Source organism: Apodemus sylvaticus, chromosome 22 (genome assembly GCF_947179515.1).
Source record: "Apodemus sylvaticus chromosome 22, mApoSyl1.1, whole genome shotgun sequence".
NCBI lineage: Eukaryota > Metazoa > Chordata > Mammalia > Rodentia > Muridae > Apodemus > Apodemus sylvaticus.
In genome coordinates this window covers 33,797,527-33,810,158 of record NC_067493.1, presented here as the reverse complement: position 1 = coordinate 33,810,158, position 12,632 = coordinate 33,797,527, and positions in this window count along the sequence as shown.

Below are 12,632 nucleotides of genomic sequence, written 5' to 3'. Positions count from 1 at the left end.
CTTCCTCTCCGCTCCAGCTTGATCTCTGCCTCAGACCAAAGCCCCGCCTGCCTCTTCTGCCCAGCTCCAGGCCGTGGGCATCTTTATTAACCAATCACAGATAACTCGGGGGGCAAGGTTTATACAACAAAAGCTGGTATATTTGAGAATCGATTTGAGGCAATTAGACCCTGGGATACAGAATTTAGCATTACAATACATAGCAACAGACCAAACCTCAGCAAAACTGTATTAGTCAGGGTTCTCTGGAGGACTCAAACTCATAGAATATATATGTGTGTGTGTGTGTATGTGTGTGTGTGTATATACACACACATATATATGTATATATATACAAATGCATATATATGTATATATACAAATACATATATGTGTGTATTGGCTAGTTTTGTGTGTCAACTTGACACAGGCTGGGGTTACCACAGACAAAGGAGCTTCAGTTGGGGAAGTGCCTCCACAAGATCCAGCTCTGGGGCATTTTCTCAATTAGTGATCAAGGGGGGAGGACCCCTTATGGGTGGTACCACCTCTGGGCTGGTAGTCTTGGGTTCTATAAGAGAGCAGGCTGAGCAAGCCAGGGGAAGCAAGCTAGTAAGGAACATCCCTCCATGGCCTCTGCATCAGCTCCTGCTTCCTGACCTGCTTGAGTTTCAGTCCTGACTTCCTTTGGTGACCAACAACAATGTGGAAGGTGTAAGCAGAATAAACCCTTTCCTCCCCAACTTGCTTCTTGGTCATGATGTTTGTGCAGGAATAGAAACCCTGACTAAGACAATGTGTATATATGTATACATACAAATATATATGTATATATATACAAATATATATACACACATACACACACATACATCATTACATATGCGCAGACACACATACACACACACACACACACACACACAGGATTTATTACAGTGGCTTCCAGACTGTGGTCCAGCTAGTCCAACAGTGGCTTCTCCCAGTGGAAAGTCCAAGAACCCAGTAATTGCTCAGGCCACGTCATCTCAGCCTCAGTATTTGCTGGAATCCGGAAGCAGTAGGTGTTATTGCCGGTGGATCTGGAGGAAGGCCAACAAGCAAAGAACAAAAAGCAAAATCAGAAGTTTCTTTCCTCTTTGTCCTTTACACAGGCTGCCCTGAGAAGGTGGGCCCCAGCTTTGGGTGGGTCTTCACGGGTGTTCCCAGTGATTTGGCTTCTCAATTCATTCCAGATGCATGCAAGTTGATACCCAGGAATCGCTATCATGGGACGAAAAGGTTTCTTTTGACTCACAGTTTGAAGGAATCCAATCTGTCACGGGGGAGAGCAGGAGGCCACATTAAGTTTGAAGTCAGGAGACAGAAATAAATACTGCTGCTTAACTCACTTTCTCTTCTTATTGATTTCTTTGTGTATTCTGAGGTAGAGTCTTATGTAGCCTATGTTCCCAGAGTAAGACTCAGACTCAAAATATATCTACAAATACTTTAGCCATATAGCTAGGCTTTCCTCTTTAAGAATGATATAAGTACAATATCTCAAACACTGAAAACATATAACATTATGTGTATCAAAAAATAACCTTAAATTTGTATAAAAGTTGATGCCAATGTAACAAAATCGAACCTCAATTTTCCATCAAAATATAAATACCTTTACCAATGTGAGATTATGACTATTAAATGAGTTTTTAAGAGTAGATTCAATAATATACCTGTATTTGTCTAATTTCCTATGATATTTCTATATTCCCCATTTTTTTCAACCCCCTTTCCCTTACTTAGAAATAGAAGATAGAGAAGAGGAAACGAAAGGTCTAAATCCCTGAGTCTAGGAGATTACTTAGCTGACTCCTAAGTCTAAGATTACTCCTCATTTTCTTACTTCCTAAGTATGGTCCTGTCCAAGACCATAATTATTTGCAAATCATCCCCTAAAATAGCAACATCTCTCTAACTCACAAAATGACCCAAACTATCCATCTCAACTAAAGAGATTAGGATGACAGTCTTGTAATTTTTTTCCTGCTAAATTGGGGTGAAGAATTCCTTGGGGGGAGCAAGATAATTAGAAAAATGGTTAATCTTAAGAAAGCTAGATGTAGCCAGGCAGGTGGCACATGCCTTTTAATCCCAGGACTTGGGAGGCAGAGGCAGGTGGATCTCTAAGTTTGAGGCCAGCCTGGTCTACAGAGTGAGTTCCAGTACAGCCAGGGCTACACAGAGAAACCCTGTCTCGGGGAAAAAAAAAAAAGAAAGAAAGAGAGAAAGAAAGAAAAAGAGAAAGCTAGATGTAATCATTTGTTGTCCAGTCTGTATGTCCTGAGGAAGTTCAGGGCTTAACTTGAAGTCCTGACAGGAACAGTCTGAAAGGCTGCATGGACCAAGGTTGTCTGAAGCTTTTCCGGAAGCAAGTCTTCAGAGGAAACAGCTTCGGCGCAGCTGGGGTCTGATCAAGCGAGGAGCTGGAACAGCAGGTCTCAGCATCTTCAAGGGTCGACCTTGCAGCGCCGTCTCCTTGGCACTTTACTCTGCAATATACAAACGCCACAAGCAATATACAGCTCTACAAAGACATTTGTATGGAATGTGCAAGGTACACAGATCAATTACGGATGATTTCCTGCTCTTCGAGCAGGTGAGAGACAACTCTTTCGAAGTTAGTTTATCATATAATCAAACTGCAATCGAAGTCTCCATTCGTCTGAAAGGATGCTATGTAGCAAGGTCATGGGAATTCTGGAGCCAACAGGATTTATTGGCCGTGTAAGCCGGAGTTCTGGCTGGAGACGTTTATATGACGCAGTCAGTTTCATAGCTGGTTCGATCTAGGGTTTAGCATTATACATTAGCGGGTCCTTTGGCCCTTTTGATTTTCTCCCTTTTTTCTGCAGTCACGATCTTCGGAAGTCTTCCTCTGTTGAATCTGATCCTGATTACTTCGGAAGGAGTCCAAAGCCTTGTCTTCTTTCCTATTAACGCAAACCTAGAGCCTCCTCTCTCCCAACACAGCATACTTTCGGTCCCTCAGATGGAAGTCAAACGTACAAATTGGACCAATTTAACAGCCCCTGTTTCACCCAGGTCTTCTCCATTTCCCCTCTCAAAGAGGATGTTCAATACCATTATAACCACTGAAGATATAACCACCTTCATTTTGATAATTTAAAACAAGTATTTATTGAAACAAGGTTTCTCTGTGTAGGTCAGGCTGACTTGGATTTGCGCTGTAGATTAGGCTGGCCTTCAACTCACAAGGAACCTATCTGTCCCTGCCTTTGTCTCCCAAGTACTAAAGCCAAAGGCCTGGATTTATTTATTTGGTATCTATGAACCCTTTTCTCTCAATTTAATATCCGTCTCTGTATCCAACTTCATTTAAAGTCCCTTCCATCTAATGTATGAGCACATTCCCAAGTAACGGCATCTGCTTAGAGGTTTTGCCTTGGGTTTATGAGTCATGAGCTAGCATGAGCTGTAACCAGTTCTCCCGTGGGAGCCCATGCTTAAAGAGACTAGTTGTTCAGAATAGCATTGACACTCTACCTACCTCATTCCATGCTACTTAAAATTAGACCATTGTCTGTCAGCGTATCCAATTGGAGGCAATGAAGGCATGTCACATTTAGACCTCAATTGGCATTAGTTAGTCCCTTGTCTTTTTAAAACAAGACCACATTGTCTCTGTGATGTGGGTTTATTTGATTGATTTATCTCCTCTGACAAAAAACATTTGTATTGTGTATTGCCAAGGTGATAATTAATGTGCAATACAGTTAACAAGCTTAACAGTATTTTTTAATCTCTTGTCCAGTGATCTCTGGATTCTTTTGCTTGTTTGTTTTTGTTTGTTTGTTTGTTTGTTTTGAGACAGGGTTTCTCTGTGTAGCCCTGGCTGTCCTGGAACTTACTCTGTAGACCAGTCTGGCCTTGAACTCAGAAATCTGCCTGCCTCTGCCTCCCAAGGGCTGGACTGTCTGGCTGGACTCTGGATTCTTTACACAGCAGAATATATCTTTCCTAAGGCTAAATGCTTCTTGGCAACAGAAAAAGCATTATCTTTTAATTTAAAATTATAAAACAGAAACAGAAGTGTCCTTGGATCTGCCTCCTTCTGGATAATGATTACAGACAGGCTCACTGACCCAGACCTTTTATATGTGTGAAATTACCCTGTAATTTCAGCATTATGGAAGACAGAGACAAGAGGGTTACTAGCTGTCTTAGTCAGGGTTTCTATTCCTGCACAAACATCATGACCAAGAAACAAGTCGGGGAGGAAAGGGTTTATTGAGCTTACACTTCCACACAGCTATTCATCACCAAAGGAAGTCAGGATTGGAACTCAAGCAGGACAGGAAGCAGGAGCTGATGCAGGGCCATGGAGGGATGTTTCTTACTGGCTCGCTTCCTTCCCCTGGCTTGCTCAGCTTGCTCTCTTACAGAACCCAAGAATACCAGCCCAGAGATGGTACCACCCACAAGGGGCCTTCACCCCTTGATCACTAACTGAAAAAATGTTCCACAGCTGGATCTCATGGAGGCACTTCCCCAACTGAAGATCCTTTCTCTGTGGTAACTCCAGCCTGTGTCAAGTTGACACACAAAACCAGCCAGTACACTAGGGTTTGTGGCCAGCCAGCCTGGCTTCAAGTTCAGTGAGAGACCCTGCCTCAAACAACAAGACAGTGACAGAGCCGGGCACCCAACATCCTTCGGGGCTTCTGCTTGTTTTTGCATGCACACGTGTGTGTGTGTGTGTGTGTGTGTGTGTGTGTGCATATGTCTGTGTGCATGTGTCTATGTGTCTACACATACCCACAAACACACACACACACACACACATACACACCAGGACTGAGGCATTAACTCAGTTGGTACATGAACTAGGTGTGGTAGCACACACCTATAATCTTAGGACTGGGGAGATAGAGGCAGGAGATTTTAGCAAGTTGGAGTCCAGCCTAGTCTCTACAGCAAATTTTAAGTCAGTCAGGACTATAGAGTCAAATGTTGTTTAAAAACAAACAACAACAACAAAACCCAAAGACATAGGATGCTATTTATTCATGGACGGAACAATTGTTTCACAGCACACAGACAGTAGAGTCAGGGCCCTGCAGATGTCGATCTAATTCCGATCAGATGTCGAGACTCCCTCAATCAAGCCCCCTAGGTTTGCCGGGCTTTGCTGGTTGAAACAGATGAGGCAGCAGCACCCCTCATCCTGGGACAGCAGCTGCTGAGCCAGCCCAAAGGGCCTCCTGGCCAGCCGTCTCCACTCTAATGCACTGGATGTACAACCGGCTACACCCGGGGGAGCCTTAATGGGCTCCTCATCCCAGACTCAGCCGAACTAATGGATCCCTAATGGAGGAGACAGGGCCATTAACAAATGGAGCCGGGGTGGGGGTGGGGACACAGAAAGGAAGATTGATCAGATTCTCTAGGAGACTAGCCAGAGTCAGCCCATATTTGGGTTTGGGGTGGGGAGGGGTCTCAGATAGCCAGGCTGGTCTCAAATTGACAATGTAGCTGAGGATGACCTTGAACTTCTGAGCCTCCTGCCTCTACTGCCCAAGTGCCGGATTTCAACTGTACATCACTCTGCCCAGTGCCAATTCTTGGCTCTTAAAGTCCCAGCTAATTCTCTTTCTGGTATTCTGGGCATGTTGTGCCTACTGAGGCCTCCTCGGTCCATCTGTCCGACTGGGTATATATCCCAGCTTTAGTCATTTTGTTGAGAAACTTCTTACTTTTCTCCCGACTTTAACAAAATAGCTGCAAAAGTCATGTAAAGAAGGAAGGATTTGTCTTAACTTACAGTTGTGGGCAAGACTCTGTCGTTGTGGGTCTGAGACTGCTGATCACAAAGGCCATGGGGGGAGCAGGGGACATTTCAGATTCGTCCTATAATATGGGTTGATGAACATACCAGTAAAGGGAGTTTTTAATGACATTTCCATATACGATGTGCCCTGCTCCGAGGTGTGTCTGAGAAAGTTTATCGTAGATGTGAGGGAGAAATCAGCCAGAGGCATCTGGAAGAGTCAAGGGCTGTGCGAGGAGAGAGAGAGAAGATGAGAGATAGAGAGAGAGGGGGCAAACAGAGCAAGCGAGATCCAGGAGCAGAACCAAACAGGAACCAAGAGGCCAAGAGACTATGCAGCTGCAGAGGCTGAGTTCATATAGGAAACAGAACGTGGGGGAAGGGAACGAAAGCCCAGCCCCTGGGAGGGAGCGGTTCAGAATAGGGGGTGGGGGTGACAAGCACTTAGGAGGAGCCACAGGTACCGAATGAGTCTTGACTCAGGTTTCTGTGAGACCTAACACTGACTATGATCCAATAAGCCACCAACTGTCTTTCCTCAGTTCTGGGGAGGGGCTTCTGTACCTCTCCCCACTTCATGCTCTAGTGATCTTGTGCAGGTAACCACGCCCGCTGTGACAGGAGCTCCAAAGTGCCTGAATAGGAGATGCTTCTCCCAGGCTCTGGCTCCTCCCCGGCTCTGGCTCCTCCCCAGTTCTGGCCCCGCCCTGGATCTGGCCCCGCCCTTGTTCTGGCTCCGCACTGGCTCTGGCTCCGCAGCGGCACTGGCTATTTTGATCTTGATCTTCTGCTTCCACAATGGTCCCCGACCTTTGGGAAGAGTGGGTATGGTACAGAAGCCCCGTTTGTGGCTGATCACTCCTCTGATGCTTGTTGTCAGGACTTTGTCCAGTTGTGAGTTTTGGCATTAATCACCCTCCATTGCACAAATGAAGTTTTCTAGTATGAGAGGTAGAGTTAGAAGGCAGTTTGCGAATCTTCATTTAGCAGAATGATAGTAGATTTACCTCTGTGGCCAGAGAACTCAACCAGTACCGGACGTGTGTTTCTTTCAGTGCGGTAGGCTTTGAATCTAAGCAGTGATTGGTTGCCTCCACAGCGTCTATGCCATGATTGCACCCATGGGCTTGTCTTTCCTTTCTGGGGCAGCAATATTATCGTTCAGGAGATTCAGAGCTGGCTAAGCTGGGATAACTTTTCCTCCCCAGCAGGTTACACACGCAGCACATTCCAGTGCTATGAAAGCTAGCCCAACGGAGAGGAAGCTTCTAGTCAAGCTATATATGTTTTCTCCATATTCTGTGAATTTTCTTTAGGTTTGTTTTATTTTCATTTATGTGTATGTGTGCATGTGAGTGCAGGGGCCTACAGAGGCCAGAAGAGGGAGTTGGTAAAAGCTGGAGTTACAGGTAACTGTAAGCCACCTGATGTGGGTGCTGGAACCTGAACTCAGGTCCTCTGGAAGAGCAATGCATGCTTTGAACTGATGAACCACGTCTCTGGGTCCTCTTATTTGTTTTAATTATTCAGCGTTGAGGTTTGGCCTTGCTGTGTATTGTAATACTAAGTGTGGGTCCCCGACACTTGGAGTCCAAGTGATGCTATGTGACCTTGCCCCCAAATTATTTCTGTTTGGTAAAGATGCTGACACCCAATAGCTGGACAGAAGAGACATAGGTGGGGTTGAGAATTCCCAGGCTTGGGATTGGAGGAGAACCACGAAGAGAAGAAGGTGAAGGAGGAGAAAGAAGCTGTCACAGGTTAGAAATTAGGAACATCCTGGATGAAAATAACTTGAGGATTGGTTATCGGTAGGAAAGTAGATTCTAATGGCAGAGAAGGCAGATATCTGCCCAGCTCTTGGCTGTTTAAGGCTTATTGCAAATATAAAGGTTGTGTGTGTCTTTTATCTGGGAATTAAATGGTCAAAGTCAGGGTAGAAACCCCAGATTAGGACTAAAAATTTCTATAAGGGGACTGGAGAGATAGCTCAGTGGTCTGTTCTTCCAGAGGTCCTGAGTTCAATTCCCAGCAACCATATGGTGGCTCACAACCATCTCTAATGAGATCTGATGCCCTCTTCTGGTTGTGTCCGAAGACAGTGACAGTGAACTCACATAAATAAATAAATCTTTTAAAAAATGTTCTATAACAATTTAGTTGTCAAGTTAGGGATCATGTAGGTTGGGCTAGCCTCAGACTCTGTATGTAGCTGAGGATGACTTTGCATGTTTTTCTATTTGTTTATTTATATGATCGTTTTGCTTGTGTGATCTATGTATGCTTGCCATATATACACCTGGTGTCTGCAGAGATCAGATCCCCTGGAGCTGGAGTTACAGATGATTATAAGCCACCATGTGGGTGCTGAGAGGGCCTCTCTAAAAGCAAGTACTCTTAATCAATGAGCCATCTCTCCAGCCTCCATGGCCTTAAACTCTTGATCCTCCTGCTTCTACCTCCCTAGGTGCACCAGTCACCATGTTCGTAGTATTCAATTTGGGGCATACAACAGGGCTTCCTGCATGCTGGCCAAGCAATCTACCAGTAGAGCCATATCCTTAGACGTGGTTTTTGATTGGTTTGGGTTTGGGTGTTTGACACTGGGTCTAGAGTGGCAAAGACTGGCCTTAAATTGGTGCTATAAACCTTGAACTCCTGATCAGTCTGCCTCTATCTCCCATAGCTTGCCTGTTCACACACATTTATCATTCTTTCCCTATCCTGTGTCATGTCCCCACCTCCAACTGATTTCTTCTGGATCAATTCCAAAACACATGCAAATCCTTACCTCAAGACCTGTTTCTAGAAAAATTCAAAATACCTCAGGTGAGACCTACAATCCTTGGCCAGTAAGTACTTCCTTAAGGCTGAGTGCGAAGAGAGCTATTCATTGCTAGGAAAGGAAACTGAAGGAAACAGAGAGAGAGAGAGAGAGAGAGAGAGGTCTCACACTCACGAGTTCAAGGGGCTGATGCTTTTAAAGTGATCACACGCTGTGTTTTGCTGGTTTTTTTGTGTTGTATTTTGCTATTGTTTTGCTGTTGTTGAGCTCACATAATTCTATGTGGACAGGGTGGCCTGCCTAGGATTCTAGGCATAGAAGGCATATATAGGAGATCCCTAGAGCAAGCCAGATTGGTGAGCTCTGGATTTGATTGAGAGATCCTGTGTGTATGTTGTATACATGTATGTGTGCAGTATTTGTACCTGGGTGTGCACATCTGGAGGACAAAAATGTATCTTAGTTGTCTTTAATTCAGTCTTTAATTATCTATAATAATAATATAATATAAAATTATTATTATATAATTTATTTATTATTAGTAGTAGTATTTTATTATTTTGAAACAGGGTCTCACTTTGTAGTCCTGGCAAGCCTGGAACTCACTTTATAAACCAGACTGTCCTCAAACTCAAAGAAATCTGCCTGTCTCTGTCTTCCGGGGGCATGCATGGAGGTCAGAGGGCAACTTTCTGGAGCCGGATCCCTTTCCACCATGTTGTAGTGGGAATTTTGGTTTCTTTTAAAACGCAGTTATGCTATGTGAATATGTTTTTGTTTTAATCCCAGGTGTGGGAAGGGAGGCTGCTTCAGATCATCCACGGAGGCTGACTATGATTTGTCTCCTGCTCTGGCGGGGGCGTGATTCTGCCAGCTGAAGAGAGTTTATGTCTGGATTACAGGGAACTCTTTCATTGATTGATTGATTGGTTGATTGACTGATGCAAAAAGCAAGAGGACTTTTATTTAATCCAGCATGCTGGGGTCGCCCTGTACATGGGGAGAGAATGACCTTTTTTTAGATTTATTTATTTATTATATGTAAGTACACTGTAGCTGTCTTCAGACACACCAGAAGAGGGCATCAGATGTCATTACAGATGGTTGTGAGCCACCATGTGGTTGCTGGGATTTGAACTCAGGACCTTCGGGAGAGCAGTCAGTGTTCTTAACGGCTGAGGAATCTCTCCAGCCCTCGGGGAACTCTTGAGAGGATAAATGCCAGAACACTGAGAGGCTCCTGCCCCTGCCCCTGCCCCTGCCCCGCCCCCGCCCCGCCCCCTTGCCCCTGCCCCGCCCCTCTTGCCCCTGCCCCTGCCCCTGTCAGCTGCTGCTTTTGCTGTTTGCTATTTGGTTTGCTAGATTGCTTGTTAGAGATATCCTGACAATGACGATTGGTCCTCCCCGCCTCCCCATCTGGTACTCAACACCCACAATGAGCAGGAAGTAGTCTGAATAGGCCTGTGACCCCTTTCTCCTCTAACCTTCTTTCTCATCTACCTGGTGTTGGGGACTTGGAGGGATTCGGGTGGAGAAGGGTGGTAGATATAAGAAACCCGGTTAAGTAGCCAAAAGTCCGGTTATACCACTTGGCTCCCAGGGATCGCCCTGACGGCACTGAGCCTTCTCGCTAGACCGAGTGAAATCAAATCTTTATTTGAAAAGCTGCCATGAAAACTATGCTCTCCTTCCAGAGGGGCTGAGAACTTTCTAAAGGAATTCATCAGGTTCCGTGAGAGCAGAGGAGCCGAGAGCCGCGGTGAACGGTCCTGGGGCTGAAGATTGAGCACCGTCACGATTGCTTCCCGGTGTTCAACAGAGAGATGTATCTGCACCCACCTGGCCTCTGGCTGGACACAGAATTGCTTACCTGTTTTTGTAGTGAATCTGCAGAAAAAGAGATACGAAGTGAATTTTGACATCCATGGCTTACGAGGCTTATGAAAGAGGGGGATGGGTGGACTTCTGACTAGGGTTGTCTCCTGTCCAACTCAACCATCACACCCCATTCTTGTCACATCTCCTGCTAAGCCTGCATCTCCTTTCCATCTCCCCCAGAATCCACACACCCTCAGGCCCACATTCCCCAGGAATCATGTCTCAGGAGGTCTAGTTGCCAGGCAGTAATCTGTATTGTGATGCTTTTGTTTCAATATAACAGCTTTATTGAGACATAATTCACCCACTCTATGAAGTGCATATTTGACATGATTAGGGATAATGATACTATAGCTCAGCACTAGAGCACAGAATCCCAGTGAGGAGCTGGGGCGTGGCTCAGTGGTAGAGCCCCTGCCTAGAATCCCCCAGGGAGGGGCTGGGGGCGTGGCTCAGTGGTAGAACCCCTACCTAGAATCCCCCAGGGAGGGGCTGGGGGTGTGGCTCAGTGGTAGAACCTCTGCCTAGAATCCCCCAGGGAGGGGCTGGGGGCGTGGCTCAGTGGTAGAGCCTCTGCCTAGAATCTCCCAGGGAGGGGCTGGGGGTGTGGCTCAGTGGTAGTACATTTGCCTAACATGTAGAAAGCTCTAGGTTCAATCTCTAATAAGGCAAATAGAAAAATAAACTTTAAGTGTGAGTACTTGGCTAATAGATTTCAGTATATTTGTAGATTAGAGAACTGTTGCCCAAGCCATTTTAATCTTTTACATGAGTGTATGCTGGGAGTATAACCCAGGGCTTCATATTGCTTAATAAATGGGTTACCACTGAATTACGCAACAGTTCCATACAGTGACTTTTAGAGGACAGAAAGAACCCCACAGTAATATGTCACATAGCTCTCTTTTTATACATTTAAATTGCACATTATTTATTTATTGTAGTGGGAGGGAAACAAACTTACTATAGTGCATATATGGAGGTCAGAGGAAAGTTGGCAGGGAATCAGCTTTCTCTCTCCGTCATGTGGAACCAGGAGAGCAAAGCGATTAGGCTTGGTGCAAGGTACTTTTATCTCCTGAGCCATCTCACCAAACTCACAATTCTACCACACCTCTTTTTTAAAAGCAAGGTCTTACCATGTAGCCATGTCAAACCTCAAACTTAGCCTGATGACTACAGGGGTTACAAATTTGTACCAACATATTAATCTCTTGGTATTATTATTATTATTTATTATTAAGACAGGGTTGCTCATTGTACCAATGGCTGTCATGGAACTAGGTTAGTAAACTGGCCTCAAATTCAAGATTTGCCTGCATCTGCTTCCCGAGTACTGGGATTAAAGGCATGTGCCACCACCACTTGGCTGCACTCTTGATTTTATACCCAACTCTTAGAGCAGGGCCTGCTATATGGTGTGAAAGTCAGACTCTAAATCTCAAAGGCACATGTATTTGTGCAGAGGCTGGGCTCTAACCTAGTATGATGGTTACTTTTAATTGTAAACTTAAAAATCTAAAATAATTTGGGAAGGAAGTCTTGATAAAAGATTATCTAGATTCAATTGGCCCGTGGACATGTCTGTGGGGGCAATTTTGAGTATATTAATTGAAGTGGAAAAGACTTGCCCACTGTGGGCAGCATCATTCTTTAGGCAAGAGACTCTGAACTGCCTAAGAGTAGAGAAATCAAGCTGAGCTGTATCGCAATGAATCAACTCATTGTTCTGTGCTCTTGACTGTGAATATGAGTAGCTGCTCCAAGATCTTGCTACCTTGACTTCCTCCAGCAATGATGGGTCGTGTCTTCATTTTAGCTGTCAACATAGACCTAGACTGGGATCATCTTAAAAAACCTCAGCGTTGCCTCAATAAGATTGGCCTGTGGCTGTGTCTATGAAGACTTGTCTTCATCACTGATTGATGTGGGATCATCAATATAGGCGATATATTGCTATACTATAGCAGCTGTAGGCGGCACCATCCTTCGGCCTGAACTGTATAAGAAGGCTAGCAGAGACCATGAACCACAGAAGCAAGCCCAGTAAGCATCAACCTTTGCAAACAGCATCCTCTCACGCTCTCTTCTTCTACTCTTGCCTCGAGACCTGACTTCCCTTAGTGATGGAGTGTGACCCAAAATAAACCTTCTCCTCCCCAA